The following is a 14106-nucleotide window of genomic DNA, read 5'->3' as shown; positions in this document are numbered from 1 at the left end:
AATCTGTCAACCCTAACCCCTAGACATCAAGGACACCCAAACTGGGAATGGCCGCACTATGCTGTCTACAGAATTTCAAGTTTAAAATCTTTTTCGTCTATATTGCATGAAAATATTTTTAAAAGACTATAAATTTACATACATTTAAAAATGTGACTGCTTATAGCTTTTGAAGAAGATAAAGAAAGGTTTCCTTTCTCTCTTAGCCTAAAGAGCTTTCTGCTGCCAAAAGCCAGATGGAGATAATTTGGCTGATTTATTATTCTGATTGATGCAAAACTCAGCTTAGGAAATGAGGTTTTCGTAAAGCAAGGCTGACAGATAACAACAGGATTCAGCCCAAGTCACACCAAACGAGTCAAAGACTTAGCTGCTCTTCTGCCAAACCCAGGTAGAAACCAAGGAGTTGGAACAATGGCCCGCCCAATGTCATCGCTGGTGTGGCATCTCTCACTCATTAACTTTGCTTCCATCTTGGTCACCTGAGCAGAATACCCAGCTCTAGCTGCTGCCTGGGTTTTTTTTCCCTGGGAACAACCAAGCAGGTATTTTGGAATGCTCAGCAAATTCTGGTTACTACATAAGAAAGAGAGAATAAGCCAGGGTCTCCAGCAGCCAAGTAAGTTAGGCAGGTAGGGATGCCCCACCGGCTTTCAGACAATCAGTAAAGCTGGAATCCATGACGCTCCCTCAGCTGCCGGTGTCACTGCTCCCTGAGGAACTGAACTGAACTGTGCAGATGTGGAGAAAAGGGAACCTTTGCATACCGTTGGTGGGAATGTAAACTAATACAGGTGTTATGGAAACCAGTATGGAGGGTCCTCAGAAAACTAACAATAGAACTACCACACAATCCAGCAATCCCATTTTGGGGTATATGCTCAAAGGATTTGAAGTCAGTACGTTAAAGGAATGTCTTCACCCCCATGTTCATTGCAGCACTATTCGCAATGGCCAAGATATGGAGTCAACCTAAGTGTCCAGCAATGGATGAACACATAAAGAAAATGTGGTGTGTATATTCACAGTGGAATACCACTCAGCCTTTAAAAAGAAGGAGATGCTTTCATTTTTGACAACATGGATTGACCTGGAGGACATTATGGTAAGTAAATTAGGCAAGGCACAGAGAGGCAGATACCATGTGATCTCACTTATATGTGGAATCCAAAACACCCAAACACCTAGAAGTAGAAAGTGGAATAGTGGTTACCAAGGGCAGGACAGTGGATGGACTGGGGAGATGCTGGTCAAAGGGTGCAAAATTTCAGTTAGGAGAAATACATTTTTGTGATCTATTGCAGAGCATGATGACTACAGTTAATAATAATGTATTATGTATTTCAAAATGGCCAAGAGTAGATTTAAAGCGTTCTTACCATAAAAAATAAGTATATGAGGTGATGGATCTGTTAACTGGCTTGATTTAATCATTCTACAGGGTATACCTATATCACAGCATCATGGTGTACCCCATAAGTATATAAAATGATAATTTGTCAATTAAAAATTAAAAATAAATTAAAAAACTTAATAAATGAAAAAAGCCACTGAAAAGTAAAAGAAAAATAACATTTTTTCTAGGTGCAAAACAATTTTTTTGGAGATGAGGTCTCACTTTGACACCAAGGCTGGAGTACAGTGGTGCCATAATAGCTCACTGCAGCTTCAAACTCCCAGGCTCAAGCAATCCTCTCCCCTTAGCCTCCCAAGTAGCTGGGACTAAAGGTGTGTGCCACTATACCTGACTAATTTTTTAACTTTTTTGTAGAGACGGAGTTTCACCATGTTGCCCAGGCTGGTTTTGAACTCTTGGGCTTAAGCGATCCACCCACCTTGGCCTCCCAAAGTGCTGGGATTACAGGCGTGAACCACTATTCCCAGCCAGATGCAAAACAATTTTTAATTTAAAAAATTGTAGATTTTTCTTAAAAAAAAAAAAAGAAAGGAAGGAAGGAAGGAAGGAAGAAAAAAAACTAACTCAGTGTAACACCAGAAAGTAGCCCAAGGACTGAGCAGAGGAAAGTCTACTGCCACTGCCATTAGCACCAACACACGTGAAACATACAATGAAGAGGTCAAAACCCAGTGTATAATTATTACCGTTGAACCCCCCAAAATGTCACCAGTCAATTAACTGCTAATTAAGCAAAATTAAGTTTATTTGAGCTCATTGAAGGAAGAGACATCATCACCTTAACGGAATCTTAGCAGAGTCTCAGAAGAACAAAGTCAGCAGTGGAGCCTTCTGACTTTGGGCTGTGGGCTCGAGTTGTTTAAGGCGGGTATTCCAAGGTAAGGAATGATAGGGACTGGGCATTTGGGATTGGTGGATGAAGCAAAATGACTGTCTTGAAGTGAGTGTGGGTAAGTTCACTGTTTTTTAAATAAGCAAGCTGTTTACCTCGGTGAGCAGACTATTTTCTCCAATAAATTCACTGAAGAAATTTCCTGAAGCAAACAGTGAAAATAATTTTTGATTTACAACCTTATCTCCCCTGGGCAAAGTGTCCCGTGAACAAACAAATCATGTTGACATGGGTGGTCTCAATTCTATCTTCACACAGCAACTTTTGGTTTCAGTTGAACCCTAATAGAGAGTTCCTACTTACATGAGCACCCACTATATGCTGAGCACTTTCTACAAGTTTTATGAAGAAACATGAAGGTAACTATTGGTGTCCCCATTTATTGACAAAGAAACAAGTCTAAATGCTATTAAGTCACTTGCAAAACCCTTCTGGATCAATCATTTCCTGAAAGAAAAGGATGGCATAGAAGTAAGTTTTATCTGACATAAATAGAAACCGAGGCAGGTTTAAAGGTTTTGGCCAAAGTCTACAGCCCTCTGGAATGACTCTAGGACGACTCTGAAGGATGTGAACTTTGTTTGCCTCATCTCCTGTCTATAGATCATAAGTAATTGCGGTTTTTGCCATTAAAAGTTTTGCCATTACTTTTAAATGGCAAAAACCTCAATTACTTTTCCACCAACCTAACAGAATATTTTCCTCCTCCTTCTTGATGCCCCTTTAGATCAAGAAAATCACAGTTCCTGCCCAAGAGAAGTTACAGTCTGATTTATTCACTTAACAACTAACTTAGCATCTACTCTCCCTACTCACAAACTGAATACTATGGGCACCTTAAGACCCTGCACCTCAAGACTGGCTTTGCACTCAGAAGGTCACCTTTCCCCAGCGTGGGCTTCATGTGAGGCATAAGAAACTATCACGTTACCTTCCTAAGGAATTAAATGGTCTGAGCACTGTAGCAACTTTTCTTTCCCGGTATAATCCATCAAAAACATGGCCTAAATCATGATAACACTAAGCCCCAAATTTTCAGAGTAGGACATGAAATTATATCTTAGTGACTTCCTTTGACCCAAAAGAAAAATGCAAAGCTGGCCTCACTTGGTTTATCTTCATGTTAATCGTGAAGGAGGAGTGTGTTTAAAACACCAAGCAGATGAATGCCATTTTTCAACCTTTTCCACACAATGTTAGGTGCCTCTTGAGCTACGGTATTTGTTTAAATCATCGACTCCAATGACCCTACTCTCTCTATTTATTATGCTTTGGATGAAATAATATTGTAGGAGTTCCTATTTTTTAAATTCCATGCTACTATAAAATATACACTGGATCCATCACTATTTCACCAATCTGTTCATGACTTTGAAATCATAAATGGGTTAGCTTCAAACCTTCCTTTTCTGAGAAAAATAAGATAAACCCTGTTTCATTTACTTTGGAAAGTGCTAGTTTCTTTATTTTAAATACACAGCTCAGATTTATGTTTTCTTTTTAATAGAATTTTCTGTTTTTCTAATGCCTAGCCTGGATGATCATCTTTGGAAAACAGAACTGCTTTTGGACAAATGCTGATATCACAGATTAAAAGGGGATATAACTCTTCACACATGAAAGGGAAAATTTCCCTTAGTTCTTACCTCAGCAATAACAGCAGCAATAGATTCTATCCAAGAAGTTTTAATCACATATGTCAGCATGACATTTTTATAATAAAGAGAACTTAATTGTTAACTGATCACAAATTAACTATCTATTATTGTGTTGGGCCAAATATTGTCTAAAATGAATGGCCATTCTTTCTTTCTTAAAAATTCTTTCTTTCTTAAAAAGATTATATCAATTTTATTCATTGTAATGGGAGTATATTTACGTAGCTAACATACCAATGTAAACATAGGCATGATATAAATCTGTAAATTAATAGCAACACTGAAGCGATTTGAAATAACATAGTTACGTTTTGGCCATTAAGATTGACAAATAGGCCAGGTGCCATAGCTCACGCCTGTAATCCCAACACTTTGGGAGGCTGAGGCAGGCGGATCTCTTGAGGTCAGGAGTTTGAAACCAACCTGGTCAACAAGATAAAACCCCATCTCTACTAAAAATACAAAAAATTAGCCAGGTGTGGTGGCACGTGCCTGTAGTCCCAGCTACTTGGGAGGCTGAGGCAGGAGAATCGTCTGAACCCAGGAGGCGGAGGCTGCAGTGAGCCAAGGTTGTGCCACCGTACTCCAGGCTGGGACTATCTCAAAAAAAAAAAGAAAAAAAAAGATTAGCAAATACATGATTGGAATAGTTGATATACCTGTTATTTCCACCCTGTCCAACCTACGGGATCTCTTTATGAGTAAATGGAGTCAGGGATTTTGAAACTATGTTTAGTGTTACAAATAGCAAGTTATAAAAAAAGTGTCCACTTAGAATGAGTAAAAGATTGTTTCTCAATCTTTTACTCATTATCACCCCTCCACCAAGGAACCCTTTTTAGACATTTTCCCTAATCAATCCCCTATATGATTCTAATACCACAGATACAGTGTTTATGTACTACATATGTGTATATCTGTGACTTATATATAAAAAGGATTTTTAAAACACCCCCCTTAAGAACCAATTTTTATTCATCTGGGGGCAATATTACCCCTATTGATTTTGAGGATTTAAAAATATAGAGAAAGATAGCAGCCCCCAAATTCCCACTTGGAAAGAGGGTTGTTCTACTTTTCTTGAATCACAGCCAAAAACAATGGGCCTAGATCAAAATAAATACAAAATCATTTTCTGAGATTGGGTGGGGAAAGATAAATCTTCATTTCTAAGCTGACTTTTTTCCCCTGAAAATATTAGTTGTTATCTAACAGCAGTGAGCCCATTACCAACTGAAAGGAAATGTTGACCTTTGGTACTCAGCCCTGTATATGACCATAAACACCACTTCACCCATTACCATCATCACTCACTCATTCACTTCCTGACATTTGCCCAACCAGCTCTGCCTCAGGAGTTAGAGATGCAAGGAAGGATAACACTCAACTTGAATTTCTTCATTCCACTAATGAGACCAGCAATTTTAGAAGTAGTAAAAAAGTAAACAAATCTATGTATTCCAAAACACCTAGAATGTCTAAAGAAAGAAAGTGTATCACTATTTCTGGAAGAGAAATAAAGCATAATATTGAGAGGCAGTGATTATGAATCACAGCCCCGTTACCGTGTACATAGAGACAATCTCCATTCTTTTGAATAAGCAAACCAGCAGCCTGACTTTGGCCATCCACAAGCGTGTCAACAAATCTGCCTTAAAACTGACTTGCCAAAGTTTGAGTTACAACTTTAAAGGGCTCATAAAGGAATGGTGAGATGGTGTCTTGTGGCGGCCAGCTTCTACTTTGAATTTAATTAAGTATTTCAACCACTGTAAGTTAAAATGTTGATTCCCAAATGGGGCTTCCACATGGGAGTTGTAGTTTTTCAAAACAGTTGCCTCCTCCATTTGTTTTTGTCTCCAGCCAGCCTTAAACCTCGGGCACCACCCGCTTTAAAAGTTCCCTTTCACAGCCATGATGTAGTGGGAGGACACGCAGCTTTGGCAAGACCGTGGTTCACTGAAAAGCAGCTTTGCACTAGCACACCATTTATTTCTGAAATGCTGGCAAAATTGAAAAAGCCTTTAACTCCACAAGGGATAACATTTTTCTTTAGGAAAATTGTCAACACAGGTAAAACAGCTGTGGGCAAATTAAGAGAAATTAGCTATTGAGTCAAATTCCTGTAGCTTGGGGATGATTTTCATTGACATAAACGTAGTCTGAAGTCATAAAAAGGAATGTTTCCCATACGAGATCCAGGGATGCTGATGATAGTGAGCCTGTGATCTATCGTCCATCTGAGAGTGAAGGGGGAAATCACATCATCCCTAACTATTTGGCTGCTCCTACTCTTGTCAACAAGGGCCGAGAGCCCCAGTAAGTAAGCGGTGGGAGGAAGGTCAGCACAGATGGGGATGTGGGGACAAATCACATGCATATGACCACCAAAAAGGGAGCTGATGTCAAACAGTATCCCAGAGGCTGGCCTGGCCAAGCTTCTCAGACAGTCTCCATCCTCTCTATGATTTAATAGCTGTGAAGAGTATGAATGTTGTGAGAGACAATTTTGATGGTGTAAGTCTTATAAGAAGTCTGGGAAAGAATAATGGCAAAAGCCCCTTTTCACCAACTAAGAAAGAAATTACAGCCTTTCCAAAATTCCTACCCATAATTCCAGATTTTAAGCTTGGCTGCTGTCTATGAAATAATAATAATAATGAGGGCTTCCTTTGTCCAAGAGATGAGTTTCAGGGGAGAGGTAGAAAGAAGACAAACACAGCAGAACAGATTGTCAGAGTGAAAGTAATAGTGTAGGTGGCTATGGAGCAAGAGAGAGAATAAAATGTAGTCAAAAGAATCAGAGCACCTAGGGCTGAATTGTTCATTTACATCAACCTTTCCAAAAGTATCTTCCCTGGACCACAAGTTAACTATGTTCAGAAATGCACGTTCATCTCTCACATGGTGTTTAACAGTGTCTATTTCTATATTCAGTTCTCTAAGGAGTCCTGCAATGTGGGATATTTACTGTTCATTACAACAGACCGTTCATGGTGGATGTCAGTTGTGTTATAAAGCTAGCTTGTACCAGTTCACGAGAGCTGACTTTTACATTTTTAGGAATTGGCAAACAGGTGTTTAAAAATGTAATTGTTAAAAAATCAATTATAAAATTACAGTTAAATATATTAAAAACAAAGGAAAATAAGCTTACCCAGTGAAGTTTTTTCTTAATTACAGTTATTTTATTTTTTAGTTCAGCAGAGTGGGGTAACTAAAGTTATCTTTCCATCTATTTCAAGAGTGTCCACAATTGCTTTTTAGAACATTTTAATATTAATAATAGTGCCTCTAATATCTTCGTCATTTAATTCCAAAGTCTGTGTCACCTTAGTGTTTGTTGATTGCTTTTTGCCATCTGAGATTTGTCTAATTCTTCCCATGCCAAGTAATTTGGGGTTGTGTCCTAGACAGTTTGACTATTATGTTATGAATGGGGTCTTGTTTAAATCCTATGGGAAATGTTGGTATTTTGTCTTAGCAGACAATAAAATCCAGGTAGGTTCAGGCTTAAGTTCCAACCTGCCATCTTTGGTCTGTGGTTTCAAGGTCAGTTCAATTTTCAGGGCCTTTGCAGTGTTATTTACATCTGTCCACAGATGTGCTTCTCAGTGACTGTCTGGACCCTAGATGGTGGTCTGTCTGTTACTTCAGTTCTCAAAGTCCTTTGTGTGCTGATTAGAATCAGATTCATTCGTGTGCAGCTCAGGGGGAGCCCAGGATTTCATAACCACCTTGAAGGGTTGCTTTCCCAAACTCCTTCCCCTCTGTGCTCTTGTGAGTCCTTGCTAGTTCCCTGGCCCTCCCCTTTTTGATCCTCCATCTGGAAAGCTGGAACTTTAGTTACCCACCGTGCTGAGCCCTTCTGCAGCTGCACCCACATCCTGGACCAAGCGGTGAAGAGAACTGGAGGAAAAACCTGGTAGACTCACTGCCAGCTCAGCAGTACTTGGAGTTCTGGCCTCCTTCTCCAGTCGACCTTCCACAACTTGCTCTTCTGAGTCCTCCAGTAGCTGCTCCGTGCCTTTGTCCTGGCCCTGCAGCTACATACCACTGGAGAGATGGGGAGGAGAGGAGGAGAGCTTGCTCTGTGTCATCAGGAGCTCCCTGCAGCTTCTGTCGGCCTGCCTTCTTTCTGCCCTCCAAGAGAAGGCACCGTCTATTCTTTCTTTCTTTTCAGGAGAGGTAGCCCTGGTTTCTTCAATGATCCCTTATAATTTATCATTTCCAGACTCCTCTTCATCTCACCCACTTGCCTCTGGATTTCATTATTTTCATTATTTTTCTTAATTTTCATAATATGAAACTCTTACCTCCTCTGATCTGTATACTGCAAATCTACTAACTCAGTTGAAAGTATGTTTGCATTTTCAGTAATTGCATTTCATTATTGGCTCAGGCCAAACTTTTGGAAGCCCCAGGTCTTTTGCATATGAATAATGTTAGGTCTTTATCACATTACTGCAATTGGTCATTTTCACCTGGATGCAGGAATTTAGAATTATTAATATTTCATTTTACCTTATCGGCTCTAGTTTGTCATTCTTGCCTATTGAAGCAATGTAGAATTCTGATACTCTTATCTATTTTATTGGTTATCCATTTTAGCTTCATGTAGTGATAATAGAGGCAGGTTTTATTAAGCTCTGGGGAGGCTGGCAGAGCAGAAAGACTTTCAGAAGTTCAGGTCCATCTCTGCCTTCTGACTTCAGCTGGTAATATCCTCCCCCGACACATCCCATTTGCTTTGCCTGAACATAGCTAATCCTCAACTATAGACAGAGTTCAAGCTATTTCCCTTGGCACTCCTCTGCCCCACGTCAAACAAGGGCTAAGTCTAGACACCTGTTTGGATGTGTTCTGCGTTAAGTAAAGCAGAGCGGATGGATACCCTACAGCGGCTAAGAGCTCTGGCCCGCCACTCCACAGCGGCTAAGAGCTCTGGCTCGCCACTCCAGAGGAATTTGAATTTGAGAAATGGTTACAGAACAGCTTTCCCACACCAGAGATAGGAAAGAGAGGTGACTTTGGTACTGAAAGAAAAGAAGGAAAGAGAAGGAATAAGATGAAGAAATATTGAAGGGAGACAAAGAGAAGGGGAAGAGAGGGAAGAGGAGGCAAAAATGGAGCTGAAAGGAGGAAGCTTTTGGTGCCACAGGGCCCATCTCGTTCATGCTAGCCCGTGCCCTGGTGGACCCATGTCTTACATGCACCCTGACAGAAGCTGGATGGCAGCACCCAGCCACACTGCGTGGCAAGCATTGTCTTCTCGTGTTGAGATTTCTTCACAAAGAGCTCCAGGAATCTCATTGCCGGAGGCCATGAACTGGGCAAAATGGCGCCCTTTCCAGAAAAAAACATGGAGTGTGCAGGACAGAATTATGGATCAACAAACCAGGGTCCAGTAAAAGAGAAAAGTGAATCTGGAGAGAATTGAGGAAGACATTTTAATGGAAATTTTCAAACATATGGCAAAACAGAGTAATCTAATAAACCTCCCTGCGCCCAACACGTAGCTTCAATAACAGTTAGCTCACATCCAAGCTGGTCTCACCTAGACCCTCACCTGCATCCCCCAGGCTCGCCCCACTGGACTGTTTTGAAGCAAATCCCAGACCTCATTCCATTTCCTTCATATAAACTCCAAGGGAAAGTAAAACTTGAAGAAAAGCAAAACTAAAGCCACTGAAGAAAAATCTGAAGGACCCGGTGGGGAAAGGAGAAAATAAATTCATCCCTAGGAATTATTCTCAGATTTTGGTAACATTTTACTTTGTAAATAAGACATAAGATTCCATTACCACTCCTTTTTACTAATGCTACAGCAGAAAACAGACAGTTCATAGGGAAACAAGACTGATAATGGGGGGGAAATCTACCCACCCCATAGGGTTAAACATGAAAGAAACATATTTGAGCTGCGTTGGTCCGTGGTGACAATGCTTTTTAAAATATATGGGCTGTGACCATATTTTTAAAGTTTGTATTTATTTTGCTTCGTTCCATGAGATGTAAACTGGGATATTCAGTTATAAAACAGGATTTTATGGCTTCTGGGTAATTCCCCAAGAGAGGAAAATAAAGTTTCTTTCCCTCCAAAAAAGTGATAAATGTTTAATGAAACATCTAGACCTTTCCCCCTTAAAAGTTTAGGCATGACTTTAGAATATTTTTATAAGCATCTGATATCTTCCACCTGAATTTAGCTGAAGAATCAGAGGCCAGGTACGGGTCTGGAAAAAGGAAAAGAAATACGTGAGGCTCCCAAAGCAGGATTTGCTCTTCAGTGCTGGGAATTGCCAATCAAATGAGAGCTCTGTGGCTGGGAGGTTCATGGATTGCCTCCAAAGAACAAACCCCACTCGGAAACTACGGACGAAGGTTCAGAATGTCATCCTTAGCTCCAATTGCTGGCTACTTAAAATTAAAAGTATGACTATTTTCTCTTTCACACACATACACAGGCACATACACATGCACAGTCCATAAAGGGTTTTCCAGCATCAGGTGGCTTTTAACTTAACTAGTTTCAGGGAGGTATAAAACAAACTGGAAACAAATATGTGAGATGTTACTTAGAATAAACAAAGATTTCCAAGCAAAAGAGGAAAAATCTTGACAAGGCATAGTTAAGATTTCACCAAAGCTTGAACCTTTCTCAGTGAGCTCTAGACCCGTGAGCCCCTGATGCAGAAAGTCCTGCCCCGCCGCCCTCGTCCGCGGTGGCTTCCTTTCCGTGGAGCGTGGCTGGTGAGAGTCGTGGCTGTGAACACCCGCATCACCATGGGCACGCCATCCTCAAGGTGCGGCCTTGCCCCCGCTTCGCCCCTTTTATTTCCTGTTATGGTGTTATTTGCTGCCTTATTTTTATACCTCTGGTTTTCATTTAATAAAAGTCAGAAGTAGAAGACTGTAAATCTCTTTATGTTCTATGCGGCTGGGGCAGCCAATCCTCAGCCCCAACCTGAGACCTCTCCTGCCAAAGCCCACGGTTCCAGCCCCAGGGGAGGGCAGGCCGGGCGGGGAGGCAGGGAACGGAGACTTTTTGCCCGGGGCCTGTTAACCTGAGTATACTTTCTCCTTCTCGGGTTTGTTTTCTCAGCTGGTGGCACACGCTCTGCTCCAGCACCACTAGGCCTAGTGGAAAACGGCTTCCTCCAAGATCTAACGGTCCATTTTAAAGAAGTGGTTTGGAGCTCAGAAGAAGGGAGCTCAGTTATAGCGCTGTGCCCAGCTTTCTCCGTTTTTCTTAGTCCATGGAAATAGGAGATGTGTAAACAGTTCATATTTCACATTCCACCTGTACCAAAATCAGCCAAGGCAGACAAGCCTGGCTCTTTAGACCCTCCTGCACTTCAACCATTAGTGTCTTCCCACACTCTCCTTATATCCCCATCACCCGATTTTCTACCCATTCTCCCCCCAACACACTTGTTCACATCCCAAGGGAAAATACGTCTTTTCCTGAAATAAACCATCCTTACAATATCCTATGATGCATTGGCTTTTCCGCTCTGATCCCCAGCTCGACATACCAATGGGCATCCTTGTAACCATCGCACTCAGAGGAGGGTTTATTCCTCTTTTTTTCTCTAACCAAACGTTAGCAAAAGTTGGCCTCGAAGAACCTAGCTGACAGCTGTCAACTGGGAACTGAAGAGGAGAGACATCGGGATGTTTGCGGCAACCTGAGAAGGAAAGCACCTGTCCTCTGTGGGTGTCCTCTGACCCACATCTTCCCTTTTTTCTTGAACCTCAGCTGGAAAATGGCCCTAGAGCTTCCATGGGCAAAGAGTCCCCCACCTGTCATGGAGCGGACACTCAACCAGGTCCCTTGCTTGAAGATTAGTGTGAAAGGAATGAGTGAGTGATTAGCAGTGGCGCGGACCAGCTCTGTAAAACCCCTAATGACAGAAAGGACAGAGGAACATGTTCCACCTGCCTTCAAGGTTTCCAGCTGTTACACCTACACAGAGGCCAGAGCTAGATGGCCTTTAGGGGTATTTCGAGATGAAGTAAAACCTGCCCTGTTAAGCAGCAGCCCTGGCCTCAGGCCAGGCCCAGAAGAAACATGCTGGGAGCCAGGAATGCCCAATTCCTATTCCAGGGGCCGCTTTCCCTGCTAGAAACGGGACGGAGGAGGAGGAAGCTTCTCTGTGACTTACATTCTCAAGGTTCAGTGAAACATCTGAGGAAAGAAAGAAGAAGGAAGGAGGGAGAGTAAGCAGGGAACGGCAGAGACGATGTTGAAGAGAAGGACGGAGACGTCCCCAGGGACTGTGAGGTGGGCCCTCCTTGTTGCCATAACTCAGCTGCTAATTTCCAGTTGTCAAGATTCATCTCCCAGAGAAGTAAAAGCTGAAAAGAACGTGTAATCTTCTTGAGAGAGACCCCACAGTATCTCCAGATGTTTTGGGTTATTCTGTGGTGAGGGGAAAAGGCCTAGGTTGAGAGAAGCAAATATGTTCATTCTTTGAAAGGAGGAAGGTCACCAAGTGGGAACGGTTTCCAGCCTTTGGAAGTATCGCATTTCAGCAGAAGGAGCCAGGAATAAGATATCATTTGTTAACTTTGCTAATCCATTAAGTAGACATTGGACAGCTGAGCTATTATTTGGAACTCTCTGCTATGTATCCTCTAACAAGGAAACAGTGTCCTGCTGAGTTTAGGTGTGGTGTGCGCTAAGGCGACATAAAACTTTCAGCAGCTTTCGATGAAGCTGATTTTTATTTTAGGGAACAGCGCGTACTGAATCAGTAGGAGAGATTGAAACCACGGCCTTCCCTCCCCTCATCAGGACACACATTATTAGTAAATTACTGGATGCTTTAAATGGTTTATGGTGACATTTTAAATCAAATCTACCCCCAGAAATAGGGTTTGTATTGAGCATGTGTGTGGTGGGGTTTTCTCCCTAAATGCAGTACCTCAGAATCATTGCAAAGGAGCGATGACATCCAGCTTCTCATTCTCCTGATAAAAACATGGACATCTGGGGAGGGTCGGTGGCTACACGAGAGCACAAGCTAAGGTGGCGGCAGGGCCAGGACTGGAGCTGTGAATGGTGTTTCAGAGCGCCAGCCGTCGCCCGGGCAGAACACGCATGGATATAGGAACCACGTGATGGTCCTTGCCACTCCGGTGCCTGCCTGTTGTCTGTACCTTACCTGGGCTTTGGGCTTAGGTCAGCAGCTCTGTTTGTCTTCCAGCATGGCTTCTGTTTTTAGTGTGAGCAACACTGATGGACCAAGGGCAGGGGTGGTCCAGAGCCCAGTGCCAGGTCCTGTGTGGAATAGAAGGGTGTGTGAGCTGCGGATGCTGGAAGTCTGACCCCGCCACAACATCATTCTGCATGACTTGCAGGTGATTCACACAGACCAGCCAGCACTGGCTGCTGCACCATCCTTCCTCATTCCCATGACACAGCACAGGCCATGGCAGGTAAAGACAGAGGGCAAACTGAAAATACAGGTTAAAAGGCTCCTTTTCATTGAGTCCTGTTCACCTGACAATGACTCGTGGAGTAGGAAGTGTGGGGCTGACAGGAGGACATAAGCCACAAGCGAGGGGCCCAGGCTGGGTCTGGAGCATGGTGTCGCCAACTTCCAACCCTGCCCAGACAGCCGTGTCTCCCACGCCTCCTCAAAGAGGGCCTCTGATGCACAAGTGCTGTTTTGCTTGGCCAGCATAAGTTCCCTCTTCTTCTGCTAACAGCCCCTCAGGTTTCCTGTGGGCCTGACTGTACCCCAGACTCAGGCTTTTGGAGGGTTGGCTGGACACCAAGCTCCTGGCGGGGTGCAGGAGCATTCCACCTGCCTTGCCTTGGTGATTGGCTCAGCGGGGAGATCATGATCCCAGCTGGGTGCAGAGACGCTGTCATGAAGAGAAGCTTCCTCTTTCTGCTGGAACTGCCAGCCATAAAGGTCAAGTAAGTCCTGAGCTTTCAGTTTTCCCCTTGAGGGCAAAGCCACCAGGCAGGAAAGCTGAGCTACAGAGGGCAGCGGGAAAGGGAGAGACCAAATCCGAATGACACCATCCTCGAAGGCCTGGGATTCAATTGTGCCCCAGGTTGAATCCAACACTGTTCAGTAGGTTCCCATTCTGCCTGAGTCAACAGTTACATTTCTGTCACTGCA

General features: G+C 42.8%; 1 long non-coding RNA gene across 1 annotated transcript in view; it reads right to left on the bottom strand.

Moving 5' to 3' along the window:
• Window positions 1-14106, bottom strand: part of LOC131382146 (uncharacterized) — a 128027-nt gene that overhangs the window by 86647 nt on the left and 27274 nt on the right. Inside the window, exon 3 of the long non-coding RNA XR_009211362.1 lies at window positions 13138-13253. This is a non-coding gene — a long non-coding RNA (uncharacterized LOC131382146). The remainder of the gene's footprint in view (window positions 1-13137; window positions 13254-14106) is intronic.

This window comes from Hylobates moloch, unplaced genomic scaffold (assembly GCF_009828535.3).
Source record: "Hylobates moloch isolate HMO894 unplaced genomic scaffold, HMol_V3 SCAFFOLD_20, whole genome shotgun sequence".
NCBI classification, from domain to species: Eukaryota; Metazoa; Chordata; class Mammalia; order Primates; family Hylobatidae; genus Hylobates; species Hylobates moloch.
This window is presented reverse-complemented; position numbering and strand designations above follow the sequence as displayed.